This window comes from Humulus lupulus, chromosome 2, assembly GCF_963169125.1.
Source record: "Humulus lupulus chromosome 2, drHumLupu1.1, whole genome shotgun sequence".
In the NCBI taxonomy this organism is placed as follows: Eukaryota; Viridiplantae; Streptophyta; class Magnoliopsida; order Rosales; family Cannabaceae; genus Humulus; species Humulus lupulus.
The window spans coordinates 167,972,955-167,997,016 of record NC_084794.1 but is presented as its reverse complement, the minus strand read 5'-3'; positions in this window follow the sequence as shown (position 1 = coordinate 167,997,016).

Genomic DNA, 24,062 nt, shown 5'->3' with positions numbered 1-24,062 from the left:
CCTAAGTAGTTACGAATCAAAGTGGTCTCCCAGTTTCCCTCATAATGTAGTAGATGCAATATTTCCATACGTGCCCTTGCACTCTATTTGTTATTAGTGAATATGTTTTCTTTCTTGCATATTATATTTGTTCTTTATACAAGCACGTATTTTACTCTTGTGCACCCATTGCCAATTGAAATTGTCAACGTGTATACAAGAGAAAAATGATCAAAGTGCCCGATGAGATGAATCCTGCCAACCACTTGGGGGGTAGGATACATAGCAAAAGACAAAAAAAAACCTTACAAATCATCTCTTGAATTCATGAGGATTAGCTACCCTTATGGATATCAAGGGAGCCAAAATGTTCCACAAGGAAAACCTCATGATAAAGGCTAATACCTCCACGGGGGGTAAGGCCTCAAGGAGGACGTTCACCGATAAGCCTAGAGCAGCGACCAAGCCGCCTAGCCAAAAAGGGTCATAAAAGAGACGCTTGTAAAAATGAGTCAAAAGGTCCCTCAAAAGTGACTTCCTCACAAACACACCAACCCTACAAAGGGACTGCGTCATAGAAGACAAAAGGGGAGCCCAAAGAGATCCCTAAGTCTAGATTAACCAAGTGGCCTAACCCAGAGAAAAAAAGGCCCTAAAGGAGGTGTTCGAGAAAAGCTCCATCATAATCAATAAAAGGGCCTTGAAAAGAGGCACTTGCTAGGCTTCACATGAGCCATCTCCATATAAGGGTCCTAACCCAAGGGGAGTTCACATCAAGGACCAAAAAGGGTCCTCATAATAATCCTAGGTCGACCAAATTCACCTAACCCAAAAAAGGTCTCAAAGAAGACGCTTGCAAAAAGAGTCTAAAAGAAGACACTTGTAAAAATAATACTATGCATAATAACGAGAAGGATGCTTCTCAATCAAAAATAAAAAGTCAAAAGTGCGCGCATGAAGAATATAAAAAAAGGATGGGAGATACCCAAAGGGTCAACACATCCTTAAAATAAACAAACATGCATACATAAGAGGAGCTCAAACAATCCTTCAATGAGCATGACGCAGAGACATATATAAAAAAGGATAAATAGAAGCCCGAAGGCCAATCTGTCCTTGCAATAATAAAAAGTTCACAAATGACAGGTGAATAAACTAGCAACAAACAAAGCTCCTTATATAAAAGGACTTAAAAGGAAAAATACTCACGAACTACATGAAAGTCGCTGCGAATTTCCTCAACCAAGCCTCCCACAAAAAATAAAATTTTCTTCCAAGTACTAGGGTTGGAAATACAACCCCACATCGAAGCCAAGGTGGCATGAAGTTTCCCTCTCGTGGTCACTAGATGGTGATGGAGGTTCAGGCAGTAATGAAGGTTCAGGAGGGATATTCCTCTCCATGAGGGATATTCGCACCCGTAACTCTAGAAGTGTCGTTTCAAGATGAGCCACATAGACCTCAGGAACGAAGACCATGTTCGCTCCATTTCCTCTCAAGACAGAGTCAATTTAACTCTCGACGACCCACACCCTTGGCCTACGGGACCACGCTAGGAGATACACTAGGCAACCCCTCAGAGTCCATTAACAAGGGTCTTGCGATTGGTGGTAGTTCAAGGACGTGTGTGTACGGAGGTGCGATATTCTACAAGGTACAAATAGGCTTGTTTAAGTTTGGCTACATATGCATGTGTAAAACAAAGGAAATGTCCTACATGCAAAGCCTAAGAGTCATGTTTTATGCCTACGTTACTAACTGACCTCCAAACGAGGTCCAAACCACATGCGTGTAGGCACGGAAGGGCAATACCCTATAAGGCATAAACATTCACGCCCAAAATTTCTCTACGCACATGCGTGCATAAACGAGGGCCATATACTAAGGCTGGGGATCATGACCTATGGTTATGCTATTACACGTCTAAAGACATAGTATAAATAAAAAGAAAGAGGTTTGGAAGCCTACCTCAATATGAGAAATGGAGACTGACAAGGATGAGAGCTGGACACCTCCAATGGACCTCCCAAAAACCCATGCGAGCCTCTCCACATCCTCATGCACCAAAATGTAAAAGAAGTAAAGAGATGCATTGGTTAGTGTGGATAACAAAAATTAGGGAAATGTGGATACCAAAAATTAGGTGTGAACACATTCATTTGGCCTCCCATGACACCAATGTCAATAGCAAGGCTTAGTCCAGCAAAGCTCATAGGGACGACAAGCCATACCGCAGGCCCAAACAAGACCTACATCTCACAAAGACCGCACACCTCGCACATGGGACCTAATGGGACCCTTGGCCTCGCTTGAAAGGGCATCGCCTTACGTTGAACAAGGGTCGGTGCCTCATACCACCTTGCGTTGCATGCACGACAAGGACCCTTCCCATGACACCTCTTGCGAGGCGCTTCCTCTTCCCGAGACACCTCTCGTGAGGTGCTTCCTCTTCTTGGGGTACACCCTCTACGTGATGCACTTCCTCTCCATAAGTTGTATCCTATTCATAAGATGCCTTGCCACGAGGCCACTTGCCTCTCATGCGAGCGTCATGCACAAGAGGCCACTTGACTCTCGTGTGAGCCTCATGCACAAGAGGCCACTTGCCTCTCGTGCGAGTCTCATGGCACAAGGCTAAGCATTGTATAGCCAATGAGACCTGTACCTCACTCAAGGTCCTTGGGCATCATCTTACGAGGTCCCCTCGCATTGCGACATCCATGCCACTTGCAAGGCCATCTCATGACTATGACAAGCATCTCATTAATGAGGCACTGCCTTGGCCTTCGGAGTAGGTTCCACCAATGAGATACATCATAATACTTCATTTAATCATAACTCACTTATGTGAGACACAAAGTGATAAATGTCACTCACCACCCATGGGATGCATTTCTTCAAAATTCAAGACACCAAAAGAAGCACAAACAAGACACCAAGTGTTTTTCTTCACCATCCAAAGCTAATAAATAAATAAATAGAAAGCCTCATATTTAGTCTACAAAAAATCTTGAAAGTATCTTAAAAGACTAGGGGGGCAACTATGGATGCAAAAATTTGGCCTCTTCAAATTTTTGACAAAAGTGGCAAGAACCAGGTGCTTAGCACCCATAAAGGTTTGCAGTGTAATTAGGACCTCCTTTCTAAGGATCCTTAAGCCACGAGACCCTCAGGGCTCGGCATCCTCTGGTAAGGTCCCTAAGCCGTAGGACCTCTGGGAATGAGATGCCCCTCGTGAGGCCCATCACCTCATGTGTCTCTCGTTACCTCCAGTAGGCTCATGCGGTCCATGGCCTCATCTTTTGCGAGGTCATCTATGTGAGGTATGTCACGAGGCTCAAGAACCAAGGGTCTTGCATATGTGAGACCCCTCCTGAGATCATGTGCCTTGCGCTAGCAGGACCCTTAAGAACTGAGCGTCTTGCGTATGCGAGACCCCTCTAGAGGTCGAGCACCTCGCGCCAGTAGGACCCCTGGGAACCAAGCGTCTTGCGAAACCTTCAAGGTGAGAGAACCTCGCAAGGTCCCCAAGACCTGCCTCTCGTGTCACCCCTCATTTCTGCCTTGTGAGACCGCCTTGCTCCCCCATGCCTCTCGACATCAAGTGAACCTCAGAGGCACATGAGACCATTATGGCATGCGACATCGCCTCGCTGAAGAGGCCTTGCCTCGTCTCTTTAGGCAAGTGCCACCAGCGAGGCACCCCTTTCCAAACACCAATTATAAAATGTTCTTCTTCGCAATATGGATGTGAAAAGCCATATTCACACTTGGACATGCCATTCACTAAGTTCCCTCAATGCTTAGAAATATAATAGGGAATGAACAACAAGAAATGCAAAGAGAAGAAAAAGAGTACATAACACGCTGGCATGAATGACATGTAGGGATGGGGACATGTCAGATGTACGACCACATCTCCTGCAAGACTTGCTACAAGTAGTGGATGTACAAGGACGTACGGGAGGGTACAAGTGGTGATAGCACCACCTCCACGCCTTTGACATAGGTCAGATCCGACCACCACTCTCCCAACAACACTACCTCCTGCTCCACTATCACCTGTAACGTTAGAGTACCTACTTGTTCCCATGAGACTACATGTACTGTGGGCCATCAGAGTGCATCTATAAATAGCTCCACAACCCATTTGCAAAGGAGTTGAAAAATCATTATAATTTTTTACCAAGAGAAATACAAGTTATTTTCTCCATTTTATTATGCAACTATTTTCTAGAATTCTTGCTAAGTTCTTGAAGTTCCTCATTTATAAGCTCCATACTTTGATTTTTCTAACCTAACATCGTTGACAAGTTCTCACCATTAACAATGATGCATCATTTGCCAGGCGAAAAATCGCCCGCATGCAAGTGATGCATCGCGTGGGTTGTCCTACAGAATTATACAGTTTCATGTTTTGGCTCCAAAACTCATTTCAAAATATCTCTAATCTCATTGGTTAACACTAATGACAATTCCTACACTATTTAAGGGGTTCATATGAGATTTTGGTGATTTGATCATTCTCCACCCTCTCTCTCAAAAACCATCTCTCTCTCTCTAACTCATAAAGATTACTATTTTTCTCCGAGATCTTCATCAAGAAAGCTTTACTTATTTGAAGACCAAGGCTTGTCAATCCCAATCTCATTCATCCATTATAGTATCTTCAAGCAATCTCATAAGTGAGGCTAGAAATAGAGATTTTTGGTCAAGATTTGCATTCTTACTTTGAATATGGTTCTTTAATTATCAAAATTTGCATTTATACTTTGAACATGGTTCTTGATTAGTCTCTAGGGTTTGTAATATTGAATTAATTTCCTTAATCATTGTTGATATATGCTATTGTGAGCCATAAATTCCTAACAATACAAAATATCTATTCTAATTACTTTCTCTTTTGTGTTTTGCATAATCAACAATAAGGGAAATTTGTTTATATTCTACAACCTTCAAATCCTTGTTTCAAGATTTGGTTTGTGTTGAACACATAAACAAGGGAGATCAAAGAAAATTCTATTTGAATATGCGCTACATGAATATGAATATGGATCTAAAGTCTTCATCAACAAAGGATGAGACTACTTTATGGGATTACAAACTTAAGGTGATTGGTACCATTAAATTCCTTATTTCTAAATGTGTAGATTTCAAGAATTTGAGTGAAATGTGTAGATTTGAAGAATTTGAATGAAATGTGTTTGCTGCCATATTTTTGTGAGTTTGAGTTTATTGTTTATTTAAGAGTAAAATGGTGAATGTTAATGAACAATTCAAGAGTTATTGTTATACTTGTTTTGTTTGTAATTTTTTTGATCATAATGTGAAATATGGTAATTGTAAATTTCACCATAATAATATCAGGTTGAAGGCAATTAATGTTGAGATCATTGCAATCCTAAATGAATTTAATTTAGTTAATTTATTTGATGATAAGATCTTTGTGACCTTAATTAAATTTAATGGAATCAGTGAGGAATGAATTGTAACTCTACTTGAGAATAATGCATTCAATAAGGAATGCATTATAACTCCAAATGAAATTGACCTAGTTTATGCATGTAGTGATGAGATTAATGCAACCTTAAGAGATGGTAAACATGTCAATGCAATTGATGTTGAGATCATTGCAATCTTGAGTAAAGTTAATGCCACCTAAGGTAAGGTGCAAGGATTGCGGTATGATACTTCTACCACCATTCATGCAACCTATGATAATCAGTGTTTGAATTAATATTATAGAGAGTTTAACATTATCTTAATATAAGATAATTATTCAAAATTGATAAATTAAGATAAGTTAATTTTGAATTAAGTGATATTTACTTTTAAAATAATATTTATATTATTTTTTGAATAAAATATTGTCTTAATTTTAATTAAACAAACAAATGTGAAAAATTAAGGACAGATGAGTGTGGTACACGCCACTCACTGTGCTTGCATAGTGAGTGGCGCCACACTCACTGACAAGTGTCTCTGGGATTTGAATTTTGAAATTCAAATATTATTTGTTTATTTGTTATTTAATTATTTGTTTAATGTGATTAATATAAAAATATAAAAGATCAATTTTGAATTAATTAAATTTAAAAATATATTAAATTATTTTATTATCTTTATAAGTTTAAAAAGATACGATCATTAATAAGACGTATCAGTCAAAATCAGTTGATATATTTTTCTAAGCCTAAAAAATTCTCTAGAACACTCTAAAGCCTTCTCTTCTCCAAACACTCTAGATCTCATCTGTTGAGAACATCTTGAGAGCCTAAATAATCAAACTAGTGAATCTCACAGGCCCATATACGTCATTGTGTGTTTAAGGAATGACTTGAAAGACTTTGGTGTGAGTCTTCGCGTGGACAAGAAGATCATTTGAATATACAAAAGGACTCAAGGTGTAACGCCCTGGATAGCCAAGACCGCTACATATTGTGTTTATAAAGGTGCAAGACTTGCTAATCAAGTCATTTAATTCTAAATGTGTTACTGAAACTATAGTTGAACTAGGGTTAAAAGATTTTGGTCTCAAAAACTGCATTTCTTAAAATTAAACATTCTCTTTTTACATGGGATCCCAAAAATAATAAGTTAAGGACTGTTTACAAAAGCTTCAAGATCTAAATACAGAGATTGGCTATACTAAGGCAAAACAGACAGTTAAGTATATCTCGTCCTGTTCCACCCCTCGGCCGTGGCGGCCGAACAGCTTGATACGAACCACGCCAACAAGTGTGACGAAACCCGACACCAAATATGGAACAGCCACCAAGAACACACGAGATTGGAATGGAACCGCGACCCAATGCTTAGCCAAGCACGAACCTTGGTATGAGGAAGACGCCACAAACGGGGATGGGAATCCGTTTGATAAGTCGGATTGAACGCCACAAGGGATACCCTTGATAAGTTCGGATAGTCTCTTCAAGAACTCAAGAAGAAAACTCACAAATTTTCATTCAACATAATCTTCATGTCGGAGTAGTTGTGACAATCAAAAACTAACTCCATCTTCTTTTCCCACTCAAGGTATGCCTCAGGATCGCTCTTCCCCTGAAATGCTGGAATTCTCATCTTTATATTTCCTAAATAATCATCTACCAGGTTCCTAGCTTCTTTATCCCGACCATACCTCCTATGGTTACCCGCCAACATCCTATCAAACTCTTCATCAGAAACTAACCCTTCCAAATCCCCTTCATTCTCATCCTCCCTTTGGTACACCCTATTCCTCCATGGCCTCCGTTGTGTTCCTTCTTCTACCCTATCCAACCTCTCATGTATTTGCTCACACTCCACCCTCATCATCCTTCGCATCTCCCCAATTAGTGCTTGCATTTGCAGATTCGGAACTTCAAGTGGTGGAATATCATTGCTTGCATTTTTCTCTGGATTTTGTGCCATGATGGAAATCTGCAAAATAAGGTTAGAATAATATGGAGAAAAGACCTCACCACACTCCCTCACGTGTTTCGCTCGAACAATATTTTCACTCAAATCCCCTCGTGTTTTCACTCAATTTCAATGGCTTTTACCCTCAAATAGACTCACACCTCTGCCTTTTTCCACTCGTATTCTTCTTTAAGTTCTTTCAAAACTAATCCAACGGTAATATGGAGTATTCAAGCAGCAAATCCAACCAAACAAACCAAACGAACACCGACGAAAACTGGTGAAAATGACGAAAATGATGATTTTTGGAACACTTGTGTGGGGTTTTGGCCAAAAGGCCTCTAGACCATAAGGAACAAGAATAGAACAACAATATTTTAAGAGAGGTTTCCAGACTCTTTTTTTTTTTTTTTAGTCTCGGAGGATCCTCTTGGTTTTCTTTTCTTCTTCTTTCTTTCTATTTTTTTTTTCTTCTCAAATGCAGGTACAAGACACAAGAAGAATCAGAATTGGTGGAACTACAACAATTCGAAAACAATACAACTCGGTTGCACAAAAGTACAAGAGTAACTCATGCAACATTTAGATATTTCACAACAAGAACAAGAGAAAAAAACTCGATCCCAATTCAGATTCTCAATCCCAATTTCAGATTTCACAATAAGAATAAGAGAACCTCAATCCCAATTTCAGATTTCACAATGAAAATAAGAGAAAACTCAATGCCAATTCGGATTGCACAATAAGAACAAGAGAAACTCAATCCCCATTTCAGATTTCACAATAAGAATAAGAGAACCTCAATCCCAATTTCAGAAAACCCAAATAGACTTGTAGCACTATAACAATCTCGAATTTCTCCCAAATAAAGGGAAACAAAATTTCAATCAGTGGCATTATAACAATTGGTGGTACACTCCCAATAACAGAGAACAAATATTCCCAAAAATAACAACCCCAAAATAGAAAAGGACCAATCAATCCGTGGCACTATCACAAAGTAAACAATTGACTCAATAACAATCTCAGATTTTCACAAAGGAAACAAAGATTTTCACAAACTCAATAACAATTTCAGTTGATTAGTTTCGGATTTCAAGGGATTTCACAAAGAAATAATGGGAACTAGGAAATAAGAACACGATTTGAACAAAGAAAAAATCTGGAATAAAGAGATTAACTATAATGGTTTCAGATTTTTAGAAGGAAAACAGGAACAAAGACTAAGAAAATCAAGAACACGAATAGATAGATTTTTTTTTTTTTTTCAAGAATTCCTAATATAATAACACGAACTGAATAGAAAAAAAATGAAAAAGGATAGGCCAAACCGGATGATCCTAAGCTCTGATACCAACTGATATGAACCACGCCAACAAGTGTGACGAAACCCGACACCAAATATGGAACAGCCACCAAGAACACACGAGATTGGAATGGAACCGCGACCCAATGCTTAGCCAAGCACGAAACTTGGTATGAGGAAGACGCCACAAACGGGGATGGGAATCCGTTTGATAAGTCGGATTGAACGCCACAAGGGATACCCTTGATAAGTTCGGATAGTCTCTTCAAGAACTCAAGAAGAAAACTCACAAATTTTCATTCAACATAATCTTCATGTCGGAGTAGTTGTGACAATCAAAAACTAACTCCATCTTCTTTTCCCACTCAAGGTATGCTTCAGGATCACTCTTCCCCTGAAATGCTGGAATTCTCATCTTTATATTTCCTAAATAATCATCTACCAGGTTCCTAGCTTCTTTATCCCGACCATACCTCCTATGGTTACCCGCCAACATCCTATCAAACTCTTCATCAGAAACTAACCCTTCCAAATCCCCTTCATTCTCATCTGGTATCAGAGCACACGAGACCAACTGATACGAACCACGCCAACAAGTGTGACGAAACCCGACACCAAATATGGAACAGCCACCAAGAACACACGAGATTGGAATGGAACCGCGACCCAATGCTTAGCCAAGCACGAACCTTGGTATGAGGAAGACGCCACAAACGGGGATGGAATCCGTTTGAACAGCTGACTATGCACATTCAGCCCCGTAGCCCTCCATCTCAGGATTGGTCCATCTTGCCTTTGCCTTTACCTGCACCACGAAGCACCCGTGAGCCAAGGCCCAGCAAGGAAACACAATAACAGAGCACAATCATTCAATAGACAATCAGACAACTCATATCGCATAAGCATGTATTCAACAGTTTAGGCATTCATGATAATCAAGTATTCATCATACCAAATATATCAACTCATATCAATAATCAATCCACATATGATAACTAGGGTTAACGCCCTTAGGCCGCACCCTCTATTTATCCCACTGACTCTGACCCGCTTAAACCGAGCTCAGTGAATATTAAGATGTCCTCGACTACTAGTGGCCGAGCCGTACCTTGTGCGCAAGTATAATTTACAGCACCCTTAGGCCGGTTTTTTTCACATGTCCCATGGAATAATACCATCTATGACACTATATATATATTGGGAGCACTTAGTCCCATCACAAACACATAATCGGGTGCAGTTTTCTTACCTTTAGGTTTGCTGGCTTTGATCGATTAATCCTCAAGCACGATCCCTCTCGAGACCTAGCGCACACCTAGTCACAACCATAAATCAAAATCATCACCAAACCTCAAGTCCAATAACCTAGCCTCGGGAAGCCCTAATTCCACCAGACGGGGTGGTGGAATCAAACCCCGAACCCCCGGGCAAAAACCCTTGAAAACAACCCAAATACCCTTTTCTAGAAACAGGGTAGCACTACAACGCTCTTTGGAGGGCGCTACAGCACTACAAACAGAACCTAAAAATGCCCCCAGAACACTTGGCCTAGCGCTACAGCGCCCAAAGGCTAGTTCTGTAGTGCTAGTCACAGAACAACAACTCCTGCATTTTTCCTCCTTTGATTTTCCCCAAACCAAACCTTACCAAAACTCTTCCAAACTTCAACCAAACACAAAAAAAAGCCTACCAACATCCTCCACTCATCCCAAACATCCCAAATACACATAACCCAATCACATGCATCCCTAAACATAGAATTCACCATGGTTGGACCCAAAACTCAGAAACTCAATAAAACCATAGAAATCACAAAGCTTAAGCTTGAGTTCCTTACCTCTGATGGATGAGCTTAGCCTAGGTTGTGTCACACTCTTGCTTAGCCTTCTCCTCCTCAAATCTTTAGCCTCAACTCCCTAGAATTCCCACAAAATTTTGCTTAGGAAAACTAGCTCAACATCAATACTAGGAACTGAAAACTACCCTGAACCTTACCTTAAATGAATGGATTGCCCTTGCTAAATTCTTACTAATTCTTCAGGCCAGACCAATGACCTTAGCCTCAAGCTTCTACTCTGACTCTCCCTGAGTTTCTGCCCCAAAATCCTCAAGAACTGATGGAGAAAAGCCTAAATCGAGAGAGAGAAAAATAGATTTCCTTTTCCTCATTTTCCTTCTTTTCTTTCTTTTCTTTTCCTTCAGAAATCCAGCCCCTTATACACAATCCACTAAGGCATAAAGCCTGGTAATACTTATCCCTTATAAGCCAAATGACCAATTTTCCCTCCCCTTTATCCCTAAGCCTTTAAATCACCCTAGGGGCATTTTGGTCATTTCACCCAATTCCTGCTAATTCCTCGAATGTCTCTAATATTTACCACTTACTTCCCGACACCTAACTAGTCACCAATTATATTCCCCAATGTCAAAATAGACTCCAATATATTCTCTAAATTCCCAGAAATACCCCCAGGCTCGCCTCGAGCCGGGTATAAATCCCCGCCGTGACTTTTTCGCCAACTCGCTCACTAGGATCGCCTTGAGTCACTGATTATAAATATATCCACATAATAATATGGTCTCATCAATTTATCACAAATATATGTAGTTATGCCCTCAACAGGCCAAAATTATGATTATGTCCTTCTAACCTAATTAGGGCCTACATGCATACTAATACACATAGTCATGCATCACAAATATTCAATTAGTCATATAACATGCTTTTAAATCATTAAATCACATATAATCCAATTATGCCCTCCCGGCATACTAATCAAGGCCCTTAAGCCTTAATAGTAAATTTGGGTCGTTACAAAAGGACTCTTGATAGGCTACAAGAGGTATTATTATTTCTTATTTGTGTGTAGATTTAATGTATAAATATATGTATTGATCCTGGCTCGGTATTAATGATTTTTACAACCACCACCCCGTTTCGCTACGTCCCTGATTTTATTAAATTAATACCAACATGTTATCCCTGTTTTCCCCTCGGGACATGTGGCATAACACAATGGGTCGATGGGCTTTCTTGAAGAGAACTAGGCCCATCCTGAGCCCGATGAATAGGGAAGAAGAAAAGCCTAATGGCCCAATCGTCAATGAGCACAAGTGTTATATGGGCGCGACCATAAGAAGGGAACCAGGACAAAGATGCAGATCCAACTCATCTTCCGGGTTCCAACCTATCTGTATCCTCTGGGATGCTAATAGAGGTGGTTGACTCACTAGTCTAGGAATAGACCTTGCCATGGATGAACCCGTCTTGGTGAGCGAACCAGGACTCTGGCAAATGAACCAGGACATTAGTTGTAACGACCCAAATTCATTAATAAGGCTTAAGAGCCTTGATTAGTGTGCCTGGAGGGCATAATGGGAATTATGTATGATTTTAATGATTAAGATGCATGATTATGATTTAAAGCATGTTATATGACTATGTGTATTATGTTATGTGATAATTATGTTATGTGATTTGTACCACGTGGGTGAGGTGATATCAATGTGATGCACGTGCCGAGACGGTCCTAGAAAGCTAGATAATGGTAACTGGTGATTTGGACTTATGTAACTGTTAGTAACCATAGAGGGTAACAGGTTTAGTTGGAGAAGTGGTAGAATTGAAATGTAAGTAAAAGGACAAGAGTGCCCTTGAGGTTTAGTTAGAAAAGGATATTAGTGGAGGGATAAGGTGGTCTTTTGGTAGTGGTTTAGATGAGCTTCAGCTGAAGGAAAAGGTAGTCACGTATAACACTTTGGAAATTGATTTATGCTGAATTTTGGAGACCTAGAAATAGAGTAAAAGAAAAGTAGAAGAAGGAAGCTGAATTTGAGTCTTGGAAGGAGAATCAAGGGGTTTGAAGTAATCAAATCAAGCCTAGGCCAAGATTACTCAGAGGTAAGGATTTGTCTATGATTTGTTTAAGTTTCAAGTCTGGTTTTTAGAGGATAAGCATGAATTGAAACAAGATAGTGGCTGGTTTTGCATGAATTCAGAGTTGGAATAATCAAAAGAGAAGGTGATTTGAAGCTAGAGTTGAGGAGAATTTAAGCTGGGTTCTTGACTGAGGTAAGAGTGTATCATGTTTAATTTTCGTAACTGTTATGGTTTAAGAATCTAAAGGTCTGGTTTGCACTTTTCTCAAGTTTTGGTTCAAGGGTTTGAATCTGAAATTTAAGTATGAATTCTGTGAGTGGTTGTGTAATTGAGCTAGATTATGATGTTTATAGGTTGTTGAATGGTCTATTTGGGGTTTTGAATTGGTTTTGGGGCTTAGGTATGAGTTTGGGATGATTTGGAGTGATTTGGGTTCGGGAAAAACGCAAGGGAAAACCCAGAAATCTGGGTTCGCGAAGGAGTGTCGCGGCCCTGTTCTTGGGCGCCGCGGCGCGAGGCTGATTCTGGGCAGAGCAAGCTCTCTGACTTGCTGGGCGTCGCAGCCCTATAGGGCAGCGCTGTGGCGCTAGGCCAATTTCAGAGCATGGGATTTTGCAATTTTGAGCCTTTGCTTCGGGAGTTCGGGGGATGTCTTCGGTGCATTGTTTTAGGGATTTGGGGGATTCTGAGAGTGTGGGATTGGTTCCAAGAAGTAGTTTTGGATTGGTTAGTGACAAAGGATGTTTCGTTTGTGTTGTGACTAGGTCTTTGAAGAGGCTCGGGGTAGAGGACCGTGCTCACGGCTTTGGGGCATCGGAAGCTAGTGAACTGAAAGGTAAGAAAACTGCACCCGGTTGTATGATTGTGATGGGACTAAGTGCTCCCGAAAATTGTATCATGTCAATGATGGTATTACGCCATGGGACATGTAAAGCGGCTTAAGAGTGTCGTACATAGTATTTGCGCACAGGGTGCGGCTTGGCCACTGGTAGCCGAGAATATTCACTGAGCTCGGCTTAATTAGGTCGGAGTCAGTAGGATAACGGAGGGAGTAGCCTGAGAGCGCTAGCCCTAGTTGTCATTTGTGCTGTGATTTGAGAAATGAATTGATGAGCTTAGTATGTTAAATACTTGGTCATGCTGAATGATTACATGCTTGAGAACTTATGATGCAATGTGAGTTATGGATTTGTCTGTTGATTGCTTATGCTCTGTTGTTGTATTTTCTTGCTGGGCCTTGGCTCACGGGTGCTACGTGGTGCAGGTAAAGGCAAAGGCAAGCTGGACCAAGCTTAAGGTGGAGAGCTCCGAGGTGGAATGTACATAGCCAGCTGTTCGACCGCCATGGTCGAGGAGTGGACCAGGACAGGGGTCACCTAACTGCTTGTTTTGCCTTAGTATGGCCGGTTGTTGTATATAAACCTTGTGTCTTTTGTAAACGGTCTTTGAACTTAATATTTTTGGGATCCCATGTAACAGGTGATGCTTTTTAATGAAAATGTGGCTTTTGAGACCAAAACTCTTTTAACCCTAGTTTCTTTATAGTTTCAATAACACGATTTTATTTAAATGACTTGGTTAGCAAGTCTGGCACTTTATAAACACACAGTGTAACGGTCTTGGCTATCCAGGGCATTACATTAGTATTGGAACCCGGACCAGACATTCGGATAGGGCAAGATTGATCTTCCCTGACGCTAACATGTCCCCAAGAAACACGGAAGTTGGTCTCCTCAACTAACCTGCAGAAGAGGTTACGCATGGAATGTACGCTACTACTAGGAAACAGTACTGCTATTACTCTGACAGATCCTGTCCCCAGGATCCCCTTAGAAGCCCACGCAAACCAGTTTGAGGTTGTGTACTATTGACAACTATAAGGCTTGGCCATGCCCAAGCCGGCCCAATGGGGCCTGATTAATATGTTTTATTTAACAACATCATTTGTATTATGCCTCCATTAGCGAGCAAACCATGATTACATCCCTATTGGGCCCGGATTATTCCGACCCAAGCCCATTGCATCTGATTGCCTATAAATAGGACCAGTTGTGCACTATAGCGGGGATCCCAGATTTTCTCTTGTAAGCAATTACTCTGCTCAAACTTGCAGAAAACTCAATTGTCAAAAGCTCTCTAAAAACTAATACAATACAATAGACTAGTTGACTAAGGCTCGTTAACGCCCTAACCACGTAAAAAAATTTGCTTGTTGATCTTTGATCCTTTCTTTCTAGCTCTTATCTCTCATAATATTTCTAGTTTCCGAAAAACTCAGTAAACATTTTGGTGCTTTCATTGAGAGCTAAAAGAAGCTTGAGTCAATCTCGAACATCTACAAAAATGGTGAACACTAGACATACCATGTTTGATCTTGCTCACCAGCAACAGCAAGACAATGGAGAACCATTGCCTGATCGAACATTTCCTCAAGACCAACCTCAGAATATGCCTTATCAAGGGCCCCTGCCTGAAAATCCCAGAACTTCGGAGATGGGTGTGACTACAAAGAAGGCTATTATAAGGAGGATGAAGGGGAATACGAGGATCATAAGGCCAAAAATCCCATCGATCCTGAAGAAGTGAATATGGAGCCCAAACAGGAGGATCCAGAGGTGGTCCGCTTGAGACAACAAGTACTGGATCAAGAAGCCAAGATAGCTGAACAAAAAGAAGCCACCCGTCAGATGCAAGGGTTCGTCCTGGCTCTTCAAGCCTTCATTGCTGCCCAAGTATTGGCAGGAAACCCTTCAACCATTCCGCCTCTAGGGATGCAATCACCTGTCCTACCGATCAGGACTAGCGTATCTCACAACAGTAGCCCTATCCCTCCTCTGGGACCACATCCCGGAGCCGCCCAGCCAAATCCTTTTTAGGAGAAAGGAAAAGCCAAATTGGCCAATCCTGGGGGAAAAGCAAACCCCCAAATGAAAGCTCATCCCTTTCAAAAAATTGGGGCCAACCCAGGGCACTTCCCTAAGAAAGAACGAATGAATCCTGTCCCAAGATGGGATCATCCGAAGGATCCGCAGAGGAAGCACCCGCAGGGTATCAAGCCCCAAAATGTCCCTAGACAGGACGAACAGGAACAACACTTCTATCCTAGCGCCTCCGTGAACAAAGATCACGGAGGGTACAAACGTGAAGAAGAACCAGAAGCCATAAATTTGGGAGACGATACTTCCCAAGTAGACGTGCGTGATGGCCTTAATGCCCGAAAGGAGCGGGCTCGGAAGGAAAATATTTTCCCCCAAGGAGGCAACTTGAGGAATAACCTCAATGACAGGATGAATGAGAGAGTCTTCCTGGATGATGGAATGGCCATATATAGTTCATGGAACAGTTGGCCACTCTTAAGAAAGTCACAGACTGCTTGGTCCGAAGACAAGAAGGTGGAGGTTCCGATTCCGAAGAAGAGGAAAAGGAGCCATGCGCCAAACACATCTTGGATGTGGTACTACCAAAAGGGTTCAAGAAGCTGAACCTACCCGCCTACACCGGGAACGCAGACCCCAAGAACTATTTGTCCTGCTACAATCACTTGATGACCGTAGCTCAAGTCTGTGACAACGTCAAGTGTTTATGTTTCTCGATCACTCTAGCTAGACCTATAGAAGAGTGGTGGAAGAGACTTAAGCCGGGATCAATCCAATCCTGGTCTGGATTGCAATTGGCGTTCCGTAAGAAATCGTGGCCGCCCTGAAGATGGACATGCAAATCAGTGCGTTGTCCAATGTCAAACAACATACCACAGAGACCCTCAGGGCTTATATCCAGTGCTTCATAAAAGAAGCCTCAAAAACTAAGGTGGACGACGGACAACACCTGGTGGCTCCTCAGTCCGGGATCAGAGCTGGATCCCTTCTCTAGGACGACAAGCAGCGCAGCAAGGCGGCTACCCTTGAAGAGTTTATCAGGAGGGCACAAGGTTTTATCAACTAGGAGGAGGCTCGAATCCAGGCCTTTAGGTTGCAGCCAGCAACCCAGTCGAGTGCCCAAAACCTTCCCTGGATATGGAGTGCAATATCCTGTAAATCTCTATCTGGCACCCCCGGCAGCATCCGGATCCGCTTGTACCCATGGGATGATGTTCATGACCTCGACGGTCTATGGGCCCACTTCAACGGGGTATGCTCCAGCTCAGTCGGCCCCATTTTTTAGGTACAGAGTGGAACTGGTCGGGTACAGTGCCTCTCCCAGCGGAGCCCAACCGTCTCAAGCATAAGGAACTGAGGCAAGCGTAAACCCTTCCCGAGGAAAGAGATTGGGCAAAGGACAGAATCGATCTGAACCCTCCAAAAAGGGAAAAAAGGTTTATGAAACCCAATACACAGAGTACACAAACCTGGTTGACACCCGGGAAAACATCTATATGGAAACAAGCAAGTAGTCCACTACCGGAAGCCAGCCCCCATGTTCAAAGGGGGAAAGAATTCGAGGGACACCAACAAAAGGTGTGCCTACCACAAGGACGCGGGTCATATGATCGAAGAGTGTCGACAATTGAAGGACGAGATCGAGAACCTAATCAAGCTGGGGCATCTCCACCAATGGGTCAGAATGCCAGTGGGGGTTCTGAGACTGCCAGTAGTTCCCAAACAACCTGTGGCCCCAGGTGCACCTGGATCGTACCGACCTCCCAAGGGAGAGTACGCTACAAGTTCAGGAGCACAGGCCCTTCAGGGGGCCTCGATAATGCAGGCACCTAGACCCAGAATGCCATATCCTCCTAGAACTGCACCTCCGCAAGTAGATGGTCACATGGCCACCATATTAGGAGGCCCGCATCTGGGAGGGCCATCCCAAAATGATAAGAAATTATACCTCAGTGAACTCGATCACAACCACGAGGTATGCGCCTTGGTCCAGACTCCAACCCAATGCCAGAAGTTAATGAACCTGCTCATCACATTCATGGAAGAGGACGCTCGAAACGTTCATTTCGCGCTTCATGATCCCTTGGTCAACGATGCCCAAATTTCCAACAAAATGGTATCCCGAGTGCTGGTGGATGATAAGAGCTCCGTCAATGTACTATTCAAGCTGGCCTTCACCGCAATTGGTTTGACCGAGGTAGATCTGGCTTCATGCCCAACGCAGATCTATGGCTTCAATGGGGATTCATTGCTCCCGATGGGTAAGATTAAACTTCCTGTGACATTGGGGAACGAGATTCCGGGCTCGTTCAAATTTTGTACGTTTGTAGTGGTGGACTGCCCCACCGCTTACAACGTTATTTTTGGTCATATGGAGGAGTGGGGACTGTACGAGGAGATCAGAAGAGTGCCCGGAAGTGCTATCTCATCTCCACCCAACCAATCTACATGGTTCGTGAAGAGCCTCTTGAAAAGGAAAACGCTGATCCAATTCCACCACCACAGCCAGCACGGAGGGTGATCCAGGAGGAGGATGAATTGGACTCATGGGTAGGAGCGGATAGGGTATTAGAACCAATGGAGGAGGTGGAAGAGGTGTGCATTAGTGACAATGACCCGACCAGAGTAATTTGAGTCGGGAGGCTCCTGAACTCGAAGATCAGGACTGCCGTAATTTCCTGGGTAAGAGAGAACCATGATGTCTTGGCCTAGTCTCACTCAGATATGACCAGGATCGACCACAAAGTCATATGTCATGCCCTGAACATTGACGTAAATGCAACTTCAGTCTGACAGAAGTAGAGACCTTTAGGGGTGGAGAGGCCAGAGGCCCTCAAATTAGAAGTTGAGAAATTTTCCTCGATCAACTTCATTCGGGAGGCCCTGTACCCCATTTGGTTGGTCGATCCAGTGTTGGTACGAAAGCCGAATGGGACATGGAGAACTTGCATCGACTTCACTGACCTTAACAAGGCCTGCTCGAAGGATTGCTTCCCTCTACCCCAGATCGACCAGATGGTGGATGCTACATCAGGGTATGAGGTATTGAGTTTCATGGATGCCTACTCCGGCTACAACCATATCTCAATGCACACAACAGATCAGGAACACACCAGCTTCCAGACAGACAAAGGTGTGTACTGCTCTATCATCATGCCCTTCAGGCTTAAAAACACTGGGGCCACCTATTAGAGGCTGGTCAATAGGATGTTCCATAATCAATTGGGAAGGAACATGGAGGTCTATATAGAAGACATGTTGGTCAAATCCAAGACCTCGGATGGACATGCGTATGATCTCGCAGAAGCATTTGCCATCATTCGAAAGTATGGGATGAAGCTGAACCCCAAAAAGGCACCTTTGGCATGGCGTCCGGGAAGTTCCTGGCTTCATAGTAAGCTCGAGGGGAATAGAAGCCAACCCAGACAAGATCCGAGCGTTGATTGAGATGCCTTCACCATGAAAGCACAAAGACATTCAAAGCTTGATGGGAAGAATAGTGGCTTTAAGACACTTTGTCTCAAAATCCACAGACAAGTGCATCCCTTTCTTCAATATACTTCACGGAAGGCAGAGGTTTGAATGGACGACTGAGTGTGAAGAGGCCTTCCAGAAGTTGAAGGGTCATCTGGCCCAAGTGCCAATCTTGTTGAAACTAGTGGATGGGGAGCCGTTATACCTATATTTGGCCGTGTCAGAACACGCCATCAGCGCCGCTTTAGTGCGAGAAGAGGGAAAGGTCCAGCTCCCGGTCTATTACATGAGCAAAAGGTTGCTGGGCGCAGAGTCCAGATACCCATTAATCGAAAAGCTGAAATTTTTCTTACTGTCTGCCTCAGGGAAGCTAAGACCTTACTTTCAGGCCCACCCTATTAAGTTACTGACGAACCATCCCTTATGACAAGTATTACAGAAACCCGAATCTTCTGGAAGACTCTTGAAGTTGGCCATGGAGCTTAGCCAGTTTGACATAGTGTATGTCCCCAGGATTTCTATCAAGGGACAGGCCCTAGCCGACTTCATCTTAGAGTGCACTGGGATCATCGAAGATGAAGAACCTGTCACCCATAATGCCTCTATGGAAAGTCTTCATAGATGGAGCCTCTAATGAAAATGGGGTTGGGGCCAGTAATATCTCCCCAGGGTCATCAGTTGTAGAGCGCCCTATGCTTCCAATTTGAAGCGTCAAACAACAAAGCCGAACACGAGGCCATGCTAGCCGGATTACGCTTGGTCCGTCAGGTAGGTTAAACAAATAGAGAAGTCCACAACGACTCCCAACTGGTGGTCTAGCATATTTTAGGGGAATACCAAACGAAGGGGGAAAAGATGGCCGCCTATGTGATGCAAACCCGAGAGTTACTCCAATCCTTCAAGAAACACTTCATCCGCCAGATTCCTAGGGAACAGAATGTGTTTGCTTACACATTGGTGAAATTGGCCACGGATGCTGAAGCAGAACTCTCTGGGTTTGTCCTGATCGACCATCTTCCCATGCCTCAAAATCATCAATGCCATAGATTACTCCACGTCCTGGATGGGCCCTCTCATCCAGTACCTAACCACAAGGGAATTGCCCGTGGACAGGGCTGCCGCCAGGAAACTTCAGTACCAGGCTCCTAGATATGTCATGATGGATAGAAATTGTATTGCAGGGGGTTGTCCATGCCATATCTTTGATGTGTATCTGGGACAGAAATGAGTGCAGTCATGCATGAAGTGCATGAAGGTTTTTGCGGAGATCACACGACCGGACTCAACTTGTCCAAGAAGATCCTAAGGCAAAGATATTTTTGGCCAACGATGAAGAAGGATTGTGTAGATTATGTCTACAAATGTGAACAATGCCAAAGTTACGTGAAGATCCCGCAAGCCCCTCCAACGAAAATAACCCTGATGACTAGTCCCTGGCCTTTTGCAGTATGGGGAGTCAATCTAGTATGATCGCTCTCGACCGGGAAGGGTGGAGTGAAATAAGCCATTGTGTTCGTCGACTATTACACAGAGTGGGTCGAAGCGGAACCAATGAGCACCATCACCTCCAAAAAAACCCTGGACTTCATCATCAACAACATTGTGTGCCGATACGGCCTCCCTCACAAAATTGTATCCGACAACGGGAAGCAATTTGATAGCGTACACTTCACCGACTTCTGGGAAAGATATGGCATCATCAAAACCTTCTCCGCAGTCGCAAGGTCTCAAGGAAACAGGCAAAAAGAGGCCGTGAACAAGATTTTGAAGGGGACATTAAAGAAAAAACTACAAGCCTGCAAGAGCAAGTGGCCAGAAAAGTTTCCCCGCATCCTATGGGCCTACCGAACCACAGAAAGAACGTCGACTGGACATACTCCCTATTCGATGGTGTACAGATATGAAGCGGTCATCCCAGTAGAAATGATGGTCCCCTCTGACAAACGGGACACATATGATCCCTCCCAGAACCACGCCTTACTCAAAAAATCCTTAGATCTCGTTGAAGAGATCAGGGAAGAATTGTAGGTGCAGCTGAAGATGTACCAGGGAAAGATCGCCAGACACTTTAACTCTAAAGTTAAAAGTCAGAAATTTGAAACCAACGATTTAGTCCTTAGAAGAGTCTTCCCTGCAACCCAAGATCTAGGAGTGGGGGTTCTGGGACCAAACTGGGAAGGACCCTATGAAATCCAAAAAGAAGTATGTCAGGGAACGTATCGCTTAAGGCGACTAGATGGAATGGAGGTTATAAGGGCCTGGAACGCAGAACACCTCTGCCAATACTATCTGTAGTCGGGAGGATCTGATTCTGTTGTTTTTCCTTCCTAATTTTTCTTCCTTTTAACAATGTACACCCAGGGAAATTTCTTATTTAATAAATATGGTGTATACAAAACACCATAAAGAAATGTTGTAAGGAAATAAAAAGTTCACATCCGCCTTCATTTTTTACACAAACAAGTGACCTAAGACTACACACTTCGATCACTTGGGGGGTATGACCATCTATACAAGTATGTCCAGGAATAAAGAAAAAATAGGATGCAAAGCTCAGAGCTAAGTCCTGATCTGGACTAGTATAGACTGGGGTTGCAAAACCCAACTCTCAACAAAATAAGACGCAAGGCTCAAAGCCTAGTCTTAACCCAGACAAAAATGGTCAGCGGGTTCAAAACCCAATAGGATGCTAGGCTCAAAGCCCACTCGTTAGCCAGAGCTATATGATCCAGGGATTCGAAACCCAACACCTAAAAATTGGTCTTGACCTAACATGGTCCCGGATAGTCAATTCCCTATTCATGTTTTCTTCATAATGGCCCAGGACCATTAGAATGTGAATCTTAGGTTTAAGTTGTTTAAAGATAATCTTATAAACAACCCAAGTCGTTGGAACCTAAACCTCTGGTTCGAATTAAGATAATCACCTAATATTTGATGGTCCAGGCTATTGGAACCTGAACACTAGAGTCAGGACAAATAAATCAGACAACAATTATTAACTCCCTAAAGGTCCAGGCCGTTGGAACCTGAACATCAGATTTAGAATGAGTTAACTAATTAAGTCACATCTAAAACAAATCTCTAATGGTCCAGCCCGTTGGAGCCTGAACTATAAAGTCAAGGTGAATCAGTTAAGTTATATTACCAAGTCCAAAATGGTCCAGGCCGTCAAGACTCGAACATGGGTCTCAAGAGAGTGGTCCCGACTGTTGGAACCAGGACCCAACATTCGACCCGGATTCATGCAGAGTGATAAAAACACTTAGTGAATTTTGTTCAAACAAAGTGATAAAACACTTAGTGAATTTTGAGTTAAAACAAACGAATGTAAAATAGAATTCATAGTATAGAAAATAAAATAAATATATAAATACGAATGACAAAAATTGTCTTGGACGGGTCCGCGTCCATAAATTTAATACAATTAAAAAATAGGAAGGAAGCTCTAATTAAAATACAAAGGTCCAGGCCTAGGCTTCGCCTTGATCCGAGACATCCGGAATATTCTCATCTTGTTCGTTCCCAGCTAGAAGCTCCGCATCATCTTTCTCCTTGGCCTCAAATTCAGCCCTTTTTGCAGTCGGATCTGGATACACGCAGAGGTTCATGTCTTTGTCCTAGAGCCAAGCCATGTAAATGGCCTCATCAAAGGTGGCCTCCAGCAATGAATCAACCTGCTCCTTCGCTTGACAAGTCTCCTCGCTCCGCTTCATCTCCATGTGAACCATGCCATCCAAGGCTTGGTTTTGGGACTCAAGGTTTGCCACCTTCTCCCGCTCCTGGTGAAGTTGGGCTCAGTTGCCTCCAGAAGGGCCTTGATCGATGCCTCAGAGCCACGAACACAATGCATCTCCGCTTAGAGGTTCTCCACCAACTTCTTATGGTTGGCATTCTTCCTGGACAAAGCCTCCTCATGCTGGGCTTGAACCCAGGAAACTTCCTTGGCCAGGGCCTTCCTAGCAGCTTCCCGCTGGTTCACGACCCCCTCCAGCTCCATCTGAGCTGTCTCCAGCTTCATCGCCATCTCAGCCACCCGATCCGCGTTCCTATGGGCCAACAGGGCGTCCTGGAACAAACCAAAGTTAGAGAATATATAGGCAATAAGTATGGTAAAATAAAATATTATATGGGCATGTGACTTACTGCGGTAGCCTGGTGACGAATGGCCTGGGAAACGAACAGGGCATCCTGGCTGGCCAAGGTAGCATACCACTTCAGTTGGAGGTTGGACATGGTAGTCCCCACTTGGGCCAACAAGTTCGCAGCAAGCGGAGCCATATCCTGCCCCAACTTAGACCGGAACCCATTCTCGGCTACAAGCCGGTCCACAATCTGTTGGGGAGCGTTGAAGGCCTCTGAACGTTTGAAAAACTCCACCTTCCATCGGATAGTCAAGGCCAGATACACCTCGTCCCGTTTCTCCCGACCATCTTCCCAAGCCCGGCACCATTTTCGTCCTCTTCTCTTGGAGGACCAAGTCCCCTTCATCGGGAAGGGCTGGATTAACGGGAAGCCTAGAGCCTCCGAGACCTCCTGTGTAACAATGAGGCTTTCCCTGGATGTGTGCTCCTCAGCCAAGGCAAGTTCCTTGGTCTTGGCTCTCTTGGCCTGCTACTTGGACTCGCCAACGACCAAGTCTGCTGCCTTCTTCTCTGCCTTTCCACCTTCAGAGGGTTCCTGTTCCAAGTTAATAACCTAGATAGGAGCAGGTTGGGGATGGATCATTTCGGTGCGCGTCACTAAGAGAGAACTCGTTGTCGGAGTGCTCTTAGAAACTTCTGGGACTGGCCTTGAATCCTCAAGGATTAGCTCTATCACCTTTTTTCTGGCCAGGGCCTTGGCGGTCCTCTTCGCTGGAGCCTTGGTCGCGGCCACCCTGGGCTCGATCATCTCCTTCATCTTGGCCATGGGGTTAGACATCTCTAGATCACTTGAAATAAACAAACAAAGAAACTGATCAGTCAAACATACTAATGGGTATAGAAGTAAAAAAAAGGGAAATATTAGTCTAAAGTCCTCCGGGATGAACCCTTATCTAAAGAATGGGCACGACTCAACTCCCCTAGGGCGAAAGAATGAATTCGGTCCCCCATGTCATCTAGGTCCAAAAAGTTACCGTATTGTAAGAACTAGGACAAGTACATGA